At 41.1% G+C, this 19,138-nt stretch overlaps 1 pseudogene; it reads left to right on the top strand.

The window, feature by feature from the left end:
- Positions 1 to 522: 522 nt before the first annotated feature.
- On the top strand, positions 523 to 861 carry LOC132422311 (large ribosomal subunit protein eL33 pseudogene; annotated as a pseudogene).
- The last annotated feature ends 18,277 nt before the right edge of the window (positions 862 to 19,138 follow it).

Below are 19,138 nucleotides of genomic sequence, written 5' to 3'. Positions count from 1 at the left end.
ACTGTGACATGATCATGAAACCAGAAGCGCCTGGGATCAACATCAGGGTTACCTCCCATTTAATTCTCACTTAAGAGCACGTGTTCTTTGGTACAATATCAGGCAGACCAACCACCATGTGGTGTCTCTCCCTCTGTCTCTCCAAATTAGATAATCCATAGAAGTTCTTTGTGCATGTTCGGTGTCTACACTAAAAATTTTCTTAACTGTACTCAATAGCTTATTTCAAACCCAACTGAAACCAAGAGAATGTCTGTTTAACCATCCATTCCAGCAGTTTCCCATGTCTGATCATGCAAGTCTGATTTCTGTTCTGCAGTTCTGAACTTCCCTTACTGTGGGCACTCACATAAGAACAAACTGGCTTTGTCTGTTTCTTCCACATTTTAATGAACATAGAAGAGAATCCTGATGGCGTTATTTATGGTTCTAGCTTTAGGACTCTTCATTTTCTTAAATAGCTAAATAAGAAAATAAGGCACACTCTTTCAGCCATCTTGGACCCTGTGGAGGACTTCTAAAATGACAAATATGTCTGGACGGCTGTGGTCCAAGGCCATTTTTGCTGGCTATAAGTGGGGTCTACGGAACCAGAGGGAACACACAGATCTCCTGCAAATTGAAGGTGTATATGCTTGAGATGAAACCAAATTCTATCTAGGCAAGAGATGTGCTTATGTGTACAAAGCAAAGAACACAGTAATTCCTGGTGGAAAACCTAACAAAACCAGAGTAATCTGCGGAAAGGTAACTCGTGCTCATGGAAACAGTGGCATGGTTTGTGCCAAATTCCGAAGCAACCTTCCTGCTTAGGCCACTGGACACAGAATCCGTGTGATGTTGTACACGTCAAGGATTTAAACTTATTGAAAAGTAAATAAATAAAAGTGTGGGGGAAAAAAAAAGACAAGAAGGCACAGCCTGCAGCAGACATGCCCCCATGCCCTGCCCTCCCCACCCCTTCCAATGGATTGCACTTCTGTGCTGGTGGTACCTGAATAAGGAGGAAGGGATTCTGCAAGGCCACTCACCAAACGCTCCTTGGCACTGCCTGCCAGGGGATCTTGCCTGAACTTGACCCTCCCCTACCTGTGCCCAGGGCCCTGATGGGCTGGAGGGCTGCCTTCCCCAGCTGACCCACGGGATTCCGTCCCGGGCAGAGGGCAGCAGTACTCACAGGTTAGGGCCATGGAGAGGCAGGCTGAGTGGGGCCCAGGGGCCCAGGAGAACTGCTTCTGGGGAGGCAGGAGGGAAACCTGTTGGAAGGTGGATCTGCACCTGCTTCCGAGCCCATGGTGCATACGTCCTCGTCCCTTAGGCTCCGCTTACGCGGCACGCATTCGATTGAATTAAAACTGAAGAATTTCACGGCGGCAATTGCAGGAAACCCCAAGCAAGGGGCCTTGCTGTGTGGGAGTTCCTGTGTGACTGTTCCGGCCACAGCCCGGCCCCTCACCACCCCAGCAGCTAGCTGATTCTCAGCTGCGAGGAGCTGCTTCCTTTCTCAGAGATATCCATCTAGCGGCAAGAATTCTGGAGCCCAGTAGCGAAAAGGGGTCGGGAGGTCTAACTGTCCACGTAAAGTGTCTAGCGTTTCACTTAATGCCCTTGTTTTCAGTGTCCCCATCCTCAGCCAGGAATTCCCGAGCCTGGATTTCCTGTTTCAGATTCTTCATAGACGAATTCTCAAGTCTTCTGCCAGGTAAAAAGAGCTGGAATCAGGACGGAACGGGAAGGGGATGTGCAGAGGAGGATGGTAACTGCTTATAAATACTTGGAGACAATCTGTCGTCTTCAACCCCACGCTGAACACCCCATTTTTGGAGGCCTATGGTGTTTTCCATTTCCAAAAATGTCCATTCCTGGACTTCTGTGATAAAACTTGACTTGGCTTTGCCTCTCCGATTTTTATTTCAATTTCCTCTGCATTGCTAATTCAGTTACCACTCGCTGGTTTCCTTTCCAGCTTCCAAAATTATGTTGGTATTCTCTTTACTTCTATTCTTTTTATCCTATGAGCTTTTTTTCCTTTTCAAAAGCTCTCTAATTATCTTAATGAGATTTTGCAAGGGCAGAATTGTTTGTACATTTGTAATCAAATCTACACGTTTAACTGAAAGTCTCTCTTTTTTATTTCCTTCCCCATTTTAAAACAGAAGTTCTCTTTCTCTTTTCTCCTCTTCCCCGATGGTTGTATACAGGGGATGCTGGTGGTGATTATATTTACAATTTAGGCTAAGAACGCAGGAGCCTGAGAAGCGTGACCTCAAATATGGACATGTTGACACTGTATTGTCTGGAAAAGGGGTGCTTGGATGACCCAGCAATAGCACACACCAGGTACCTAATTCCTAAATGCAGAGGAGCTTGAAGTGCTTCTCTAGAAACTGCATGTATCATGATGGTGAGGCCCCAGCAGCAGCATCTGTGCCGTGGATTCCCCTGGCTCTGGACGATGGACCCAAGTTGGACCAACTGGACGATCTCCCCTCGGAGTTTGGACTTTGATCGCAGACGAGAGAATTAGGAGTTATCAGTAATTGAGGGAAATAAATGGCAGCACTCCAGAGGGAAGACCCCCCCCATTCCACTGCAGAGGCCCTCAGAGCTACCATGGTCCTCATACATCAAGAGGTCCAGTGGGTCAGCTCTTCTTTGTGTTCCACGAGACACCACCTTACACCACACACATCCTATGCGTTCTTCCTTTTTTGTTGTTTTTTGGGTTTTTTGCTTAGGCTGGCTCTTGGTTATTTTAATTTCACTCAAAATAACCTAGAAGAGTGAAAAGCACTCTTAAAGATGCTGCAGTCAGTTGCCATGAAGCATTAGGGTTCTGAGCTACTGTTGCAAGAACCAATTATGTCCATCTCTTCCAACCTCATGTCAGTGACCTCACATGGGTAGCTTGGATCAGCCACGGTGGGAGTATTTACATCACAAGAACTGGTAAATGATACAATTCAGGGACTTGGGGTTCCCTCCCCTCTCCCCAGGAGAGCTGGTGTTTAAACATCTAACAACACACCACTGATTGTAATCTTAGGTGTAAATTTCCCTGGCCCTCAGTTTGCCCATCCCTAAAGTGGGTATAACACATCTGCTTCTCCATCTTCTCAGAGATGTTAAGATTTAACCAAGATAAAAAAAAATTTTTTTAAACTATTCCAATATTCAGTAACTTTTGACAATATAAATTAAAGAATTTAATTTATATTGAATAATAAATTTTAACTAATAGCATTGATTATTAGTGACATGTCAAGGAGAAGATACTTTCTGAGAGCAGGACATAGACTGGACATATACAATCATGACTGGCTTATTCATAACTTGAGGAAATAAAGATAATAAAATAATACTCAAACATATTATGAAAATAAGTGAGTAAATTCTCCATCCATTTTCTTTAGCAAGCTACGACAACCACCAATCACAATCATAGAAGGAGAAAGCTAAGTTTGCTTAGTTTTACTGCCTTTTACCACCCTCCTCCCTCTTTTACATGGTAGGAAATTCAAAGAAATTTTCTCTGAAAGATTAAAACAATCATCTAGTCTGAAGGTGAAAAAAAATCAACTGTCAGTATAACATTATTATTTTATATTTGTACATGAATATATTTTACAAAGTGAATCTGTATCCCTTATCTTATTCATTTCTATGAACATCTATTTTTATTTTTGAGTTCCAATACAACCCTCACCTTGTTTTTTTTCCTTTTCTTACTATAAAATAGAGGTTCTCAGATAAAATATGGTCTGAATTTCAATTTCAAGTACAGAGTAAGGATGCACAGCTCCTACCTTTAGAGCCATGTCTTGGGCTTTGTGCTGTGTGCTCTGAACACTTGAACTAACATCAGCTCTGGGTCCCTCATTGAAAACAGATGTCATATCAAGACGTTGTGGATATTTATCACTGCGAAAAAATACGTGTAAGGTACGCAATTCAGATAACATTAGAAAATGACAGCAAAACAGAAAACAGGTGTTCTTGTTATTTATAGAGTGCTTTTGAGAACATAAAGGAAGGGACAGCCTTTGTCCACTGGGACTGCGGTTGAAGGACACAATAGGAAATAGACCAAATAAGTCAGAAACATGAGTCCAGAGGAAGGCGAGCTTTACGGATGAGATGTTACTGACGTTCTATCTCATTTCTCTTCTTCCCTGACCCACCTCGCGTGTCTTCTCCTCCAAGGGGGAGAATTTTACTAGGGGATCAGATTCAAAAGATCTGATGAAACATAATTCTGAAAACAAATTTGCAAGGGAAGGATTTTGCTGAGAAAAGCCTAAGAGAAATATGTTATTCACACATAAGAAACAGCCTGAAAAATTTTATAGGGCAACGCGGAATATCAAGATCTGGAGAAAATGATGAAAAGACTCTATATGGGCAAAGGAAGAATGAAATTTGACCAAAACAAGGGAAGGAAGGGATTCACAGGCAGTTATGATGCGTAACAGAGTATTATATGTTTATGTGCCAACAATTCAGAATTATAGAGCTCTCATGACCCACATTTGCACCTCTCTACCAGAATAAAAATTGCAAACGGGGGCTTCCCTGGTTGTGTAACGGTTAAGAATCCACCTGCCAGAAGCCACAGGCAAAAACTGACGTTCTTCAACTTTTGCGTTTAAAGGCGTTTTCCCCCATCCCCCTTTTCAGGTACCAAATAAGTGCTTGCCCACTAAGCCTCTTCCCAGGTCTTTTATCTTGAAACTTTATCTCTGATTTAGAATGTAAAACTTTGCCTCAGTAAAGGAATTTCAGGCATCATTGACCAGTCAAAGAAAGTTTTTTTGCCCAATCCCATGGAATCTATTACTTGTGTATTTTACATAATTTTAATTATCTTTTTGCCCTTGAGGCAGGCAAAATATATAACTTGGCAATGCTGATAACTTATTAGGGTTGAATAAGTGAAATATTCAGGATGATGTAAGACTAAGCATGTTGCAAAACTGGATAATGTAATGGTTGTCGGCAAAGCCGAGGGTTGGCTATAGGAGATCTTCTCAACAAAAGAAAGGTGGGTCTCATTACCATTTACTGCAATTTTTTTTTTTTTTTTTTTTTGGTGCGGTATGTGGCCTCTCACTGTTGTGGCCTCTCTCGTTGCAGGGCACAGGCTCCGGACGCGCAGGCTCAGCGGCCATGGCTTACGGGCCCAGCCGCTCCGCAGCACGTGGGATCCTCCTGGACCGGGGCCCAAACCCATGTCTCCTGCATCAGCATGCGGACTCTCAACCACTGCGCCACCAGAGAAGCCCTGCAATACTTTTATGTGTTACTAGCCTACATAGCCCATGCTTTCTGTAATCATTCAGCTGTGAATGGAAGTTTGAATGATCCTTGGCAACCTCCATGAATACAATTGTGACAATTTCTTCCACCCTACATTTATTCACTCATATTTTTACTCAGCAACTACTCTGTGTCACACCATGTTCATACTGTTTGTATGAACAGAAACATTACCTGCTCTTGTGGATCTTACATTACAGGTAAAGCAGGAAAACAAGCAAACAAATACACACACAAAAAATGTCAGATGGTGACAAAGTGCTCTTGAGAGACCTGATGGGATGGATCAAGATGGTGACTCCTTTTTTTTTTCTTAAACTATAATTGCTTTACAATATTGTGTTAGTTTCAGGTGTACAGCAAAGAGATTCAGTTATGTATATAATCTTTTTCAGATTCTTTTCCATTATAGGTTATTACAAGATATCGAATATAGTTCCTTGTGCTATACAGTAAATCCTTATTGTTTACCCATTTTATACATAGTGGTGTGTATCTGTTAATCCCAAATTCCTAATTTGTCCCTTCCCCACCTTTCCCCTTCAGTAACCATAAGTCTGTTTCCTATGTCTGTGAGTCTATTTCTGTTTTGGAAATAAGTTCATTTGTATCATTTTTTTTAGATTCCACATATATGTGATATCATATGATATTTATCTTTCTCTGTCAAGCTTACTTCACTTAGTAGGATAATCTTTAGGTCCATCCATGTTGCTGCAAATGGCAATATTTCATTCTTTTTTATGGTTGAGCAATATTCCATTGTGTGTGTGTGTGTGTGTGTGTGTGTGTATATATATATATAAAATATATATGTATATATCACTTTTTTTTTTTTTTTGCGGTATGTGGGCCTCTCACTGTTGTGGCCTCTCCCGTTGCAGAGCACAGGCTCCGGACGCACAGGCTCAGCGGCCATGGCTCACGGGCCCAGCCGCTCTGCGGCATGTGGGATCTTCCCGGACCGGGGCACGAACCCTCGTCTCCCGCATCGGCAGGCGGACTCTCAACCACTGCACCACCAGGAAAGCTCTATATCTCACATTTTAAATTGTGTGACTGGAGGAGGTTTCCCTAAGAAGGCAATATTTAAATTAAGCAAGTATGCTGGCAATAGGAAGCAGGCAAGGGAAGATCTGGGAGGAAGAACACTCCAGGCAGAGGAAATATGAGTCCTGGCATGGAAGGAGGCAGATGTGGCTGGAATGTAGTGGATGAGCAGGGAGGGTGTTAGGTGATAGTGGCAATGTAAGCTGGCAGCTCATAGAAAGTGGGCATCGTGAGCAGGAAAAGAGATTGGATTTCATCCTGATTACTACGGGAAGCCTTCGTAGGGTCTTAAGAAGGAAACTGATGAGATGAGATTTAAACTTTTAAAAATTGCACTGGCCACTGTGCACAGGATGGTTCATAAGTCATCAAAAGTGAAAGCAGAGAAACAAATTAAGAAACTGTCACAAGAGCTTACGTGAAAGCTGTCAATGGCTTAGATGAGGTCAACAAGAATAGAAACAGCAACAAGTTGTCAGATCCAGGACACATCCTAGAAAGACCCTCAGTGAGAGCTGCTGATGAATTGGATGGGAACGTGTGGAGGGAAAGAAACAAATCGTGAATTTTCTGCAGTGGGCTGCCAGCAATCCTTGGCATTCCGTGGCTTGTAGCAGCGTCACTGTACTTGCTGCCTCCATCTTCACAAGGCTGTCTTTACTCTCTGTGTGTCTGTGTCTCCCTCTCCTAATGACGGCACCACTCATGGGACTCAGGGCCCACCCTAGTCCAGTATGACCTCATCTTAACTTGATTCCACCTGCAAGAACCCTATTTCCTCTGGATGGACAAGAATTTTAGGGGACACTACACAACCCACTACAGTAGCCAGGGGGTCTGCATGGTTCTCCTCAAGGGACTGCTATCTCTTAAGTAAACATTCAGGCAGCACTGGCTCAGGCAAGGGTGTCACCCAGGCTCATGAGGCTAAGAACTACCTCACTGTCTTCTGAAGCCTGGCCCTGCAATGAGGTGGTAAAGAGTGTTAAGTACATGGAGACTCTATCTCTTAGCCCTGGAGGAAGAGTAGGGTTGTGACTGGAGCATTAGCAACAGGTGAGTAGTAACACATGTACAGCAGATTATATCTCAACTTTGGAGGTGACGGGAAGCATCAGCAGGTGTTATGGCTTGAATTACATCCCCCCAAATTCATATGTTGAGGCCTTAACCTCCAGTGTGAAATTTGGAGATTGGGTCTTTAGGGAAGTTATTAAGGTTAAATGAGGCCATAAGTGTGGGGCCCTAATCCAATAGAATTGGTGTCCTTATAAGAAGAGGAAGAGACACCAGGGATCTCTCTCCACACACATACAGAGGAAACGCCATGTGAGGTCACAGAGAGAAGGTGGCCAACTCCAAATCAGGGAGAGAGCTCTCACCGGAAACCAGCCCTGATAGAACTTGGTTCTAGGACTTCCAGCCTCCAGAACTGGGAGTAAATAAATGTCTGTTGTTTAAGCCACCAAGTCTGTAGTATTTTGTTATGGCAGCTCAGCCAACTAGGACAGCAAGTCTTCATTTCAGGTACGATAAATAGGAATCAAATGCCCCACAGACATCAGGGGGAGGTGAGGGAAGATCAAGGTATGGTCTATCCTAGAGAAACACATCTCAATTCTTCATGACAGAGTTTCTGATTTGATTATAAAGAATTTTATTAAACAAATATTTATTGCATGCTTATTATGTACAAGTCACTAGTTGCATCATCAAATTTCAGACACCTGTCAAGACCTAGTGTATATTAGTGGACCTTGGTCTGAAGCCAAAGAGAGTGTGGCTTTGTTCAGTCACTGTGTCCCTCATTATTCTTCTGAAGTAAATGGCAATAACATTCACCTCTGGTATCATGATTTTAAAGAGGTGAAAACAAGACCTGTGCTGTGAAAGTAATGCGACATTAACTATTTCTTGGTATTGGAGAAAGATTTTTAAAACTAGTTACCATATTCTGTCCACTATAGACATTGCTCCTATGTCATCTCTAGCAACAAGATCTAAAATTATTTCATCCTTTTCCTTAGGTTTTCTACTTCTTACTTCATGCTCTAGTCCAAGCTGTTTTCCATTTGATTACTGCATGGGGAATTATTTTGACCCTTGATAACAAGTTTAGAAGCTTCTTGCAATCCAGTTTCACAGTTTATATTCACTCTAAGCTCTTCCTGGATGGGCTCCCTGAAAGAGCATACAAACGGGAACCAAGGGGTCACTTTGAAGGTCTGGTCTGGTTTAACATCTTTGTTGGCAACCGAGAAGAATGTGAAAACACCAGAGTAATGAAATCTGATTCTAAATTGGGAGTTGCTGCAATGACAGAGGAATAAATTGAGGAGAAAACCACAGAGTAACTGAAATTCAACTTAGCAAGTTACAATCTAATATATCTGAGAACTGAAAAAGAATTCACAACATGAACTGTCAATGGATGAGTGAAGTCAGTCAAATATTAATGTCCTAAAAGACCTGAGGATAATGGCAAACTTAATCATGCATGTTAGAACTGAGACGGGCTAGAAAATGATAAATGCTGTTTTATACAGCAAGTAAGGAGGTAGCGTAGGGAAGGAAAATGTAGAGGACTGGTGAGATGACATCTAGGATTTGATATTGTATTGGATGTGTTATCACTTGGAAACTCCCTCAATCACAGACAAGTTGAAGTCATATATCAAAGGAAGAATGGAAGGAGAGGATTGACATTGGGAAAAGCAAGTTGAATGGAGGATTAAAGTAGATAAATACAAACTGGCAGCATTCCCAATTACTCAAAGTTACAGAAAGCAGTGTGCTTAGTAGGTAAGAACTTCAAAATCAGACTGGTTTTGTGTCTCCCATTCAGCCGCTTATTAGTTGATGGACCTTGGGCAAGTTGTAGAACTCTAGAAGTCTCAGTTTCTTGGTCTGAAAACATGAAGTAGCAGTAATACTTGATTCTTAGGGTTGTTTAAAGGGTGAATAAGATAGTGCATGTAAGAAATTAGTGCAATCTCCAATGCATACATTCTCAAGAAGTACTAACTACAACAAGCAATAATAATAATAATGATCTACACATAATTAGATTTTTTATATTAACGTACACACATTTTCATCAAACATTTTTACCCTCTGTTAGTGATAATTTTTGCACAGGAATTTTTCTAGACATGACATTCAACTTAGAGTTTCCACCCAATAATGTGACAGCCTCTACACCAGCAGAGCATTCATTTTAAGTAGTTCACTGTCCCCCATCACTTTCTCCACCACATACTTCTACCATCTGTCCTCCCATATCTTCTTAATCAGAATAGCCTGATAGGCAGTCCTGGATCTAGTGATTTTTTAAAACAAGAGAATATGGAATGAGAGCCAGATGGTAAATTTGAGCATATCTAGGACAATCACTTTATTTAGCTACAAAAACAAACAAAATTAAACAGTTGCTTCTCTTTTTTATCCATTGGTTTCCCTGGCCAGATAAGTCCTTGAACTTTTTTAGATGACAGAAAATTTCCAACCACTCATCAGATACCACGTATCATTTCAAACCATGGGATATCAAAGAAAGAGCATATTTTGCTTGTGCCATTTTTAAAAGTCTCAGTCTTTGTGTAGTTGCTTTCTATTGTCTGTCAGGTTGTTTCTATGACTTTTAAGCTGAAGGGCAAATGGAGATATTATTTTGAAAAAGGTAAATATTTCAAGGGAATTTCATGTGCACTAAGGGAAACAGGGAGGGACAAACTGTGATACCCTGCCCACCCCCCAAGGTAAATGTTGTAAATAACCAGGTTAAAGAATTTCCTCCTTGCTGAAGTCTGCATGCTGCTTTGCAAGCATTCCATAGAAATGAAGGTAATGAAGTGTGTTCCCTGAAAGGTCCTTTTCTGAGATTAGATCCTGGCTTGCCCCGCTATAGTCTAGAGCCTATCATATTAATTAACAAGATCAAACAAATTCCTTTTTCAATTGAAAACCTGTGGTCCAGTGGCTTGATCAATCTGATACCATAATAATAAAAACCATTCTGGTCCCAAAGATTTTCCTCTGAGAAAAGAACTGAATGACAAAATACTTCTGTACATCGTCCAGACACGTCAATTTCTTTTTTCAAATTGGACACTTTTCGAGGAGTTTGTAAAAACTATCTAGCAACCATGTGTAAAATAGATAGCTAGTGGGAACCTGCTGTATAGCACAGGAGCTCAGCTTGGTGCTCTGTGATGACCTAGATGGGTGAGACGGGGCAGGGATGTGGGAGGGAGGACCAAGAGAGAGGGGATATAGGTATACATATAACTGATTCACTTCATTGTACAGCAGAAACTAACACAACATTGTAAAGCAATTTTACTCCAATAAAAAAAAAGAAAAAACAAGAATTATATTAAAACAAAATGAAAGAAAAAAAACTGTCAAGCAGATTCTGGCGGAGACATTACTTTGAGATAATAGATCAATCATCTCAAACTATTCTGCGTCATCTTGGATTTTAATGCCATTGAAATAATGCAGCCTTTTAGGCTATTTCCACTGAGGCACCAAACTAACTATTATAAACAATTATTAAGAAGTTTGGGGTTTTTTTCCACTTGATTAGCTCGTCAAATATTTCCCTCCTTTTCTGTTTTTTTTTTTAACATCTTTATTGGAGTATAATTGCTTTACAATGGTGTGTTAGTTTCTGCTTTATAACAAAGTAAATCAGCTATACGTATACATATATCCCCATATCTGTTCCCTCTTGCATCTCCCTCCCACTCTCCCTATCCCACCCCTCTAGGTGGTCACAAAGCACCAAGCTGATCTCCCTGTGCTATGCGTCTGTTTCCCACTAGCTATCTATTTTACATATGGTAGTGCATATATGTCCATGCCACTCTCTCACTTCATCCCAGCTTACCCTTCCCCCTCCCCATGTCCTCAAGTCCATTCTCTACATCTGTGGCTTTATTCCTGTCCTGCCCCTAGGCTCTTCAGAACCTTTTTTTTTTTTTTTAAGATTCCATATATATGTGTTAGCATTGGTATTTGTTTTTCTCTTTCTGACTTACTTCACTCTGTATGACAGACTCTAGGTCCATCCACCGCACTACAAATAACTCAATTTCGTTTCTTCTTATGGCTGAGTAATATTCCATTGTATCTATGTGCCACATCTTCTTTATCCATTCATCTGTTGATGGACACTTAGGTTGCTTCCATGTCCTGGCTATTGTAAATAGAGCTGCAATGAACATTGTGGTACATGATCCCTGCTTTTCTTAACACTGTGTTATGACATAACACCTGAGGAAGTGATATTTTCACATTAATAATACTTTTTATCAGACATTCATTTTTACCTGAAAGAAATGTCTTCCTCAAGAAAGGGAAGAAGTAGTGATCTCCTTTTCTGTAGGTATAAACGTCAAAAGATTCCATATTCTACTTTGGAATTCAGTCACATTAAGAAGATGTTATTATTGATATTTAGGGAACTACTTTTCCCCACATAAAACTTGCTAATATCTTCCAGATGTGTATCAATTAGCCATCCAGTTTTTGGCCTGCAACTGATAGATGACTTGTTGTCGTTCTTGTTTAGTTGTTTAGTTCTTGTTTAGTTCTTGTTTTAGTTGTGTTTCAGATGAATGTTATTCTAGCTTTACTGAAACAGAAATGACAGAACACCAATTTGATTTCCACTTGTATGCTGTGTGTAGCAATCAAATAAGCAATGACACAAGGTATGTTGAATTCTTTTCAGCTTAGGACATGCAGTTCACATATCTCCCTGTCTGAGGCCCAGGGGTGTGGAACAAAAGATAGGGTACTTTTATACCCAACAAAAGATCAGGTGCTTTTATAATGTACCCCACCTGCTCTCCAGGTGTGGCAAGCACCATATTTTGATGAGTTGTCTTATGTCAATGTGGCCTCAGTTTGGGGTGAATACATTTTCTTTGAGAACTTGTCTGCATTGACTAACAGTGTCTTTGGGCTTAGGAAAACAATCATTAAGAGAAGAAAAATTTATTTTTCACTCATACGTGGTGCTTTTCTGAGGTCCACGTTTCTTTTTTTATCAAGTGCTTTGACTAGATAGAACTAATTCTTGATTTTTTTTCTACACAAATTTTGTTAGAAAAATATTCTGTTCTTCAAGAGTCATTTGGACTTCTTTTTGTGGAAAAAAAACAAAAACCAAAGCTGTTTTTGGAAGAAAAGGGTAGACTTCTTATAACACCCACGTTTTGCTTCTGTCTCCATCAATGACCTGAATGATTCCATGCCTTCGTCAGCATCAAGGAGATAATGTCTCCCCCCATCTGCCTCTGGATGATCTTGTCTGGGACAGTTTGGAACATTTACGAACTTTAGTCTGTACCAATATGCATTATTATGCCCACGTATGATTGAATCATACATTTCCTGCTGCATCAAGGTTATCCAGGTACCTGGAGCGCATTCCATTTTGTTGTAGATAAAAAAGCAAGGTGTCCTTCATTTACCATTTATTGCCTGACTCAGAACTCGATTCTCCTAGAACGCCTTTGGTTATGGGAGGGAAAGGTTGGAGACTGTGTTTCTTTTATTTCCTAAAGAAGATGAGTCCTTTATTTGTATCACTAAACCACTTCTGTCTCTTAATTGTTCTGCTTGTAATTGATACATTGTCCTTTAAATGCTTTTACACTGTGAGCAGGGCATTGCTTTAGAAACAGTTTAAAAGTACTTATGCACCTGGAATTATGTTCTGTGGGGAGGGAAATTAAAAAGAGAGACAAAGAAAGAGGAGGGAAAAAAGCTAGTCCTCAAAGTGTTTAAAGCTCCAGGGGTGAAAAAAAAAAAGAGGTGAAAAAATAGAATGCAGTGAAATAAAATGTTTAATAAGTGTTGACATGCGGGGTGCAGAGCTCACTGGACATCTGAGAAAACCAAAATTGCAGGGAAGTGGAGACCCTTTCAGAGCAAGGGTTCAGGCTTTTTCAGGATCCCTGAACCACCAGCATGAGAACCTGATGCTCTTAACAATGCAGGTTCCAGGGCCCCGTGCTGGCCCTGCTGAGTGAGAAGAGCTCAAATGAGACCCAGGAATTTGTATATTAACCACCTCCCACGTGATTCATAGGCACAATAGGTTCTGAGAGCTGCTTATATATTCAGTCCAAAGCACTGAAAAATAACACCGGGCTAATCCCCACCTGTCTAGATGGCCTTTAATTCACCAAATAACAAAACCAAATATACCTCTCACTTACCTCTCCCAGGTATCAAAATGCTTTGAAGGGTGACACTCTCTGTGGTGGAACATTCTTCTGGATGTCTCTCATCTCTCCCCTCCATACCTCCGATGGCCTCTTCCCACCCAATTCCCCAGAGAGCAGCCAGTTTTCTGAAAAATAACTTCCTCTTACTTTCCTGCCTAGAATCCTCCAGTGGCTTTCCGAAACACTCAGAACACTCAGAATGAAATCCAGGCACGTCTCCAGGGCCACCAAGGAACACAGGACCCAACCCCTATCCTCTTCCCCTCTCCAGCCTCATTTCACACCATCGTCCCCCTTGATTTCTGTTCATCATTTCCCCGCCACAGATGCCTTCTTTCAGATCCCCAGTAAACCTATTTCTTTTTAAGGGCCCTTGAACTTGTAACTGAATGGACTAAACTTGGGACAGAGGGTCCAGTCAGAAAAGAGCTTTATTCTTCTCCCGCCACTGGGCTGAAAAATACTCTGTTGAACTGCTCTTCCCTTCCCGTGAAAACGATGCCCAACAGTGCTCTTAGCTTTTTGCTCATTTTCTAAATAAAAAATGTGTTCCCACCCCCAGTGTGAAGCTAGCCCTCCGCTCAGGAAGCAGCACAGGTTCCCAAGGAGTGGGATTTGTGGGAAAGATGCGACGGCTGGTTAACAGACCTGTGTTGTCTTAACTTGATTTGTCTCTGGCTTTCAAATGCCCTCAGTCCGGGCTGACACCCAAGTGTTAGCTCTTCCCTGCAAGGCTCACCATACATTCTTCAGAGACAGCAGCACCGCTGCCAACCACAGGGGCCTTGGTAGAGTGCTGTTCCCTGATGTGAGCCATGCATTCTTGGAGCGGTTATTCAGACCTACATCCCCAGCTGCCCCATCCTATGCACACCCTTGGAATCCTCTCCCTTGAAGTCAGGAAGCCTGTGGGTCGGGGTCCTTCCAGGCCGTGCTGCCTTCTGCAGAGCCTACAGGGCTGGTGGGCACTGTCCCACACTGGGGCGCCGCCAAGCCCTGGAGCCGCCAGTGTCGCCCTGCTGCCCTCTCCTTTGGCTCTACCATGGCCGGTTTCCCCAGCCAGCTTCCTATCTTCAGACTTTTCCAGCCCAAACCTGGGGAACCGACTTCTTGCCACTCAAATCCCAGATTCTCCAAGTGCCCCTCGCTTTTCTTTGCTGGGAGGCTGGTGTCTGAGCTTCTGTAAGCAAGTCCTGAGAGACGGACTTGATTGGACTAGACTAGAATTCCAGTTTTCCCTTCTTGCAAACACCCCCGTCCCCCGTCCCCCCACCCCCAAAAAATGTTCAGCTGCTGCCTCTTGCCAATGACTTAGAGGAAGAACCAGGACTAATTCCCTTCTACCCATGGAGAAAGATAGGGAAGCGCTGCTGCGTTTTCTTCCCTGCAAACACACTTCAAAGCATGCTGCACTCGATGACTCTAGCCTTTTCTTATACACCCTCCTGGTATGAGCACCACGTGCACCTCCTAGCAAGTCCTGTAGGGGATGTTTCTAGTATCTCTCTTCAGAACTTGGGGAGATTTTATCACCCACTGCTCTGCGTTTCGGGAATTTAGTCACCCTACAAAGAAAAACCCTATTCCTTAAGTTGTTCTGTTCTGATTGCTTTCATTATCCATCCATGCATAACAGACTATCCCCAGAAGTAGTGACTTAAAACAACACGTTAATCTTTTTTACGATTCTGTGTGTTGACTGGCCTCAGCTGAGTGGTTCTTCTTTTCTGTCATTTGTGTTCACTCACTTGGTGGCATTCAATTGGGTTGGCCTGGAAAGCTGATGAAGTCTTCACCCAGATGGTGCTCAGTGAAGCCTCTCTTTATAACTTGGGCTTCTTGACAGCATGGCAGTTTCAGAGCAGCTGAACTTTTTAAAAGGCAGCTGGCTTCAAAGAAGGAAAGCAGGAGCTACTGGGCTTAAAAGATAGGCTTGGAGCAGGCATGCTGCATCTGCCAGTGAAGGAAAAAAAGACTGCCTCTGGATAGTAGGAGTGGCATGCCCGTATAGAAAGGGAAGGGATTGACAGAAGCCATCTTTGGAGGCTGTTTATCATACTGACCCCTCTGCCTGGAATGTTCTTTCCAAAGATCTTAACATGGCCACTGGCCCCCTTCTCAGCATTCAGGTCTCAGCTCAAATGTCATCACTGGCCTGTCATCACCAAGGTACTTGCCAACTCCACCCGTCTCACATAACCCTACAGTCACTCTGAGTTTACTGTCTTCGTTTCATTTCATTGTTTTTTGTTTATTGTATATTGCCATTGTTTATTATTATTTGTACATTGTCTCTACTTAACCTTCCACTCCCTATGGGAACGTAAGCTCCTGGATAGAAAGGAACTTGGCTTCTTTATTCTCTGCAGTCTCTACATCATCCAGAAAAGAGAAATGACTCACTAACTCTTTGTGAAGAAATTAACACCTAGCTCAGTTCTACCATGTTCAAAACCAGCTCTCAATAATAGTGGTTGATGATATGACCCAGGAGTCCCACTACTGAGCATATGCCCTGAGAAAACCATAATTCAAAAAGAGTCATGTACCACAATGTTCATTGCAGCACTATTTACAATAGCCAGGACGTGGAACCAACCTAAGTGTCCATCAACAGATGAATGGATAAAGAAGATGTGGCACATATATACAATGGAATATTACTCAGCCATAAAAAGAAACAAAATTGAGTTATTTGTAGTGGGGTGGATGGACCTAGAGTCTGTCATACAGAGTGAAGTCAGTCAGAAAGAGAAAAAAATACCATATGCTAACATATATATATATATAGAATCTAAAAAAAAAAAAGGTTCTGAAGAATCTAGGGGCAGGACAGGAATAAAGACACAGACATAGAGAATGGACTTGAGGATATGGGGAGGGGGAAGGGTAAGCTGGGACAAAGTGAGAGAGTGGCATGGACATATATACACTACCAAACGTAAGGTAGATAGCTAGTGGGAAGCAGCTGCATAGCACAGGGAGATGAGCTTGGTGCTTTGTGACCACCTAGAGGCATAGGGAGGGTGGGAGGGAGGGAGACGCAAGAGGGAGGGGATATGGGGGTATAGGTATACATACAGCTGATTCACTTTGTTATACAGCAGAAACTAACACAACATTGTAAAGCAATTATACTCCAATAAAGATGTTAAAAAAACAATAGTAGTGGTTGATGGACACAAATGTCTTTATATCTACCCAAGGTTTCATGGGAGAGTAACAATTTTAGAATATTTTTTAAAAATCTCTAGAACAGTAGAGACAATTTCTCAGTCAAAGTTTGACTCCAATCACACTTTGGATTTCTCCCGGATAAAATGCCCTCAGCTTTAATGAAACTTCTTAATGTTAATAAACAGCTAAACAAAATTTTATTTTCTGCTTAGTCAAGGGAGAATATTAATGTTACACCCTTGATTTTCCTTCTCATAATACGTTAATGCTGTAGTAAATCAACATCATTAAGGGGACCATACCTTAAGGTGGGAACGGACAACCTGCAGTTTTTATGCCATTAATTTTATTGGGATAATAATGATAATAGCTAAGCATCTCGAGCACTTAGCCTGAGTGCCTGGTTCTGTGCTAAGTGCTTCACGTGGACCAACTCTTGGGTTAGTCTAAGCACAATGACCAGAAGGGTCTTTTGCTGCCTTTGTGGCAACTGTCTATAACCTCTAGGAATATGCCCTTAATGAATATCACCATTTGAACAACTTCCTCCCTGATTCTCTGCAAACTCTACAAGAAGAGAGAGAGATACTTTGATATATTACCTTTTTTTATTAAAGTATAGGTGCTGTACAATATTGTATGTGACAGGCATACAATATAGTGATTCACAATTTTTAAAGGTTATACTCCATTTGTAGTTATTATAAAATATTGGTTATATTCCCCATGTTGTACAGTATTTTATATCTAATAGCTTGCACCTCTTACTCCCCCACCCTTGTCTTTCCTCTTCCCTTTCCCCACTGGTAACCACTGGTTTTTTCTCTGTATCTGTGAGTCTGCTTCTTTTTTGTTGTATTCACTAGTTTGTTGTATTTTTTAGATTCCATATATAAGTGATATCACATGGTATTTGTCTTTCTCTGTCTGACTTATTTCACTTAGCATAATGCCTTCCAAGTCCATTCTTGTTGCTGTAAATGGCAAAACTTTGTTCTTTTTGTATTTGTCTTTCTCTGTCTGACTTATTTCACTTAGCATAATGCCTTCCAAGTCCATTCTTGTTGCTGCAAATGGCAAAACTTTGTTCTTTTTTATGGCTGAGTACTATTCTATTGTATATATACACACCACATCTTCTTTATCTATTCACCAGTTGATAGACACAGGTTTCTTCCATATCTTGGCAATTGTAAATAATGTTGCTATGAACATTGGGGTGCTGTATCTTTTTGAATTGGTGTTTTTGTTTTTTTCAGATATATACCCAGGAGTGGAATTGCTAGGTCATATGGTAGTTCTATTTTTAGTTTTTTGAGGAACCTCCATACTGTTCTCCACAGTGGCTGCACTAATTTACATTGCCACCAACAGTGCACAAGTGCTCCCTTTTATCCACACCCTCAGCAACATTTGTTATTTGTGTTCTTTTTGATGATGGCCATTCTGACAGGTGTGAGGTGAGTCTTACTGTGGTTTTAATTTGCATTTTCCTGATGATTAGTGATGTTGAGCATCTTTTCATGTGCCTGTTGGCCATCTGCATTTCCTCCTTGGAAAAATGTCTATTCAGTTCTTTTTTTAATTTTTTAATCTGGTTAGTTAGGGTTTTGTTTGTTTGTTTGTTCGTTGATGTTGGCTTATATGAGCTTTTGATATATATTGGACATTAGTCCCTTATCAGTCATACCATTTGCAAATATTTTCTCCCATTCAGTATGTTGTTTTTTCATTTTGTCAAAGTTTCCTTTGCTGTGCAAAAGCTTTTAAGCTTAAATAGGTTCCATTTGTTTATTTTTGCTTTTATACCTTTTAACAGTGGTTACCCCAGCCCTAGAGTAACCATGTTATAATACACTTTACTTAAACATAAGATTCGCAAGCATTTCTTTCTTACTTTCATATGTTAGTAGACTCTTGTCCCCAAAAAACTGTCTGTCTACTTCCTCAAGAAACACTAATTGTATGAGTTTTAGCTGTCTCTATAAAATTGCATTTCTATTTAATGGTATCTTTCAATAAATAAGTAAGGAAAATTGCAAGCTCAATAATTTATAAGTCTTATTATGTACCTCTGTTTATACCTTAAATAACAACTTTTGAATGTGAATCTGTAATTATATGATATGTTAAATGCTATTCTAAAACTCAGTTTTTATTAAAATCCTCCCAAACCATTTAAATGTGTTTTGACTTTCCAAATTGACCAGTTTTCATAGGCTTTTCACAAATACTATCTCATAAGGCATAAAATTAAGGAATGCTTGGAAATAACGCCCATTCAGTTGTTGCCTCTCAGTGCCCATAACATAGCTGACTATTCCCTGCTGAAAACTCTGGTCTCAAGATCACTG

The sequence above is a fragment of the Delphinus delphis genome, chromosome 3 (genome assembly GCF_949987515.2).
Source record: "Delphinus delphis chromosome 3, mDelDel1.2, whole genome shotgun sequence".
NCBI classification, from domain to species: Eukaryota; Metazoa; Chordata; class Mammalia; order Artiodactyla; family Delphinidae; genus Delphinus; species Delphinus delphis.
This window is presented reverse-complemented; position numbering and strand designations above follow the sequence as displayed.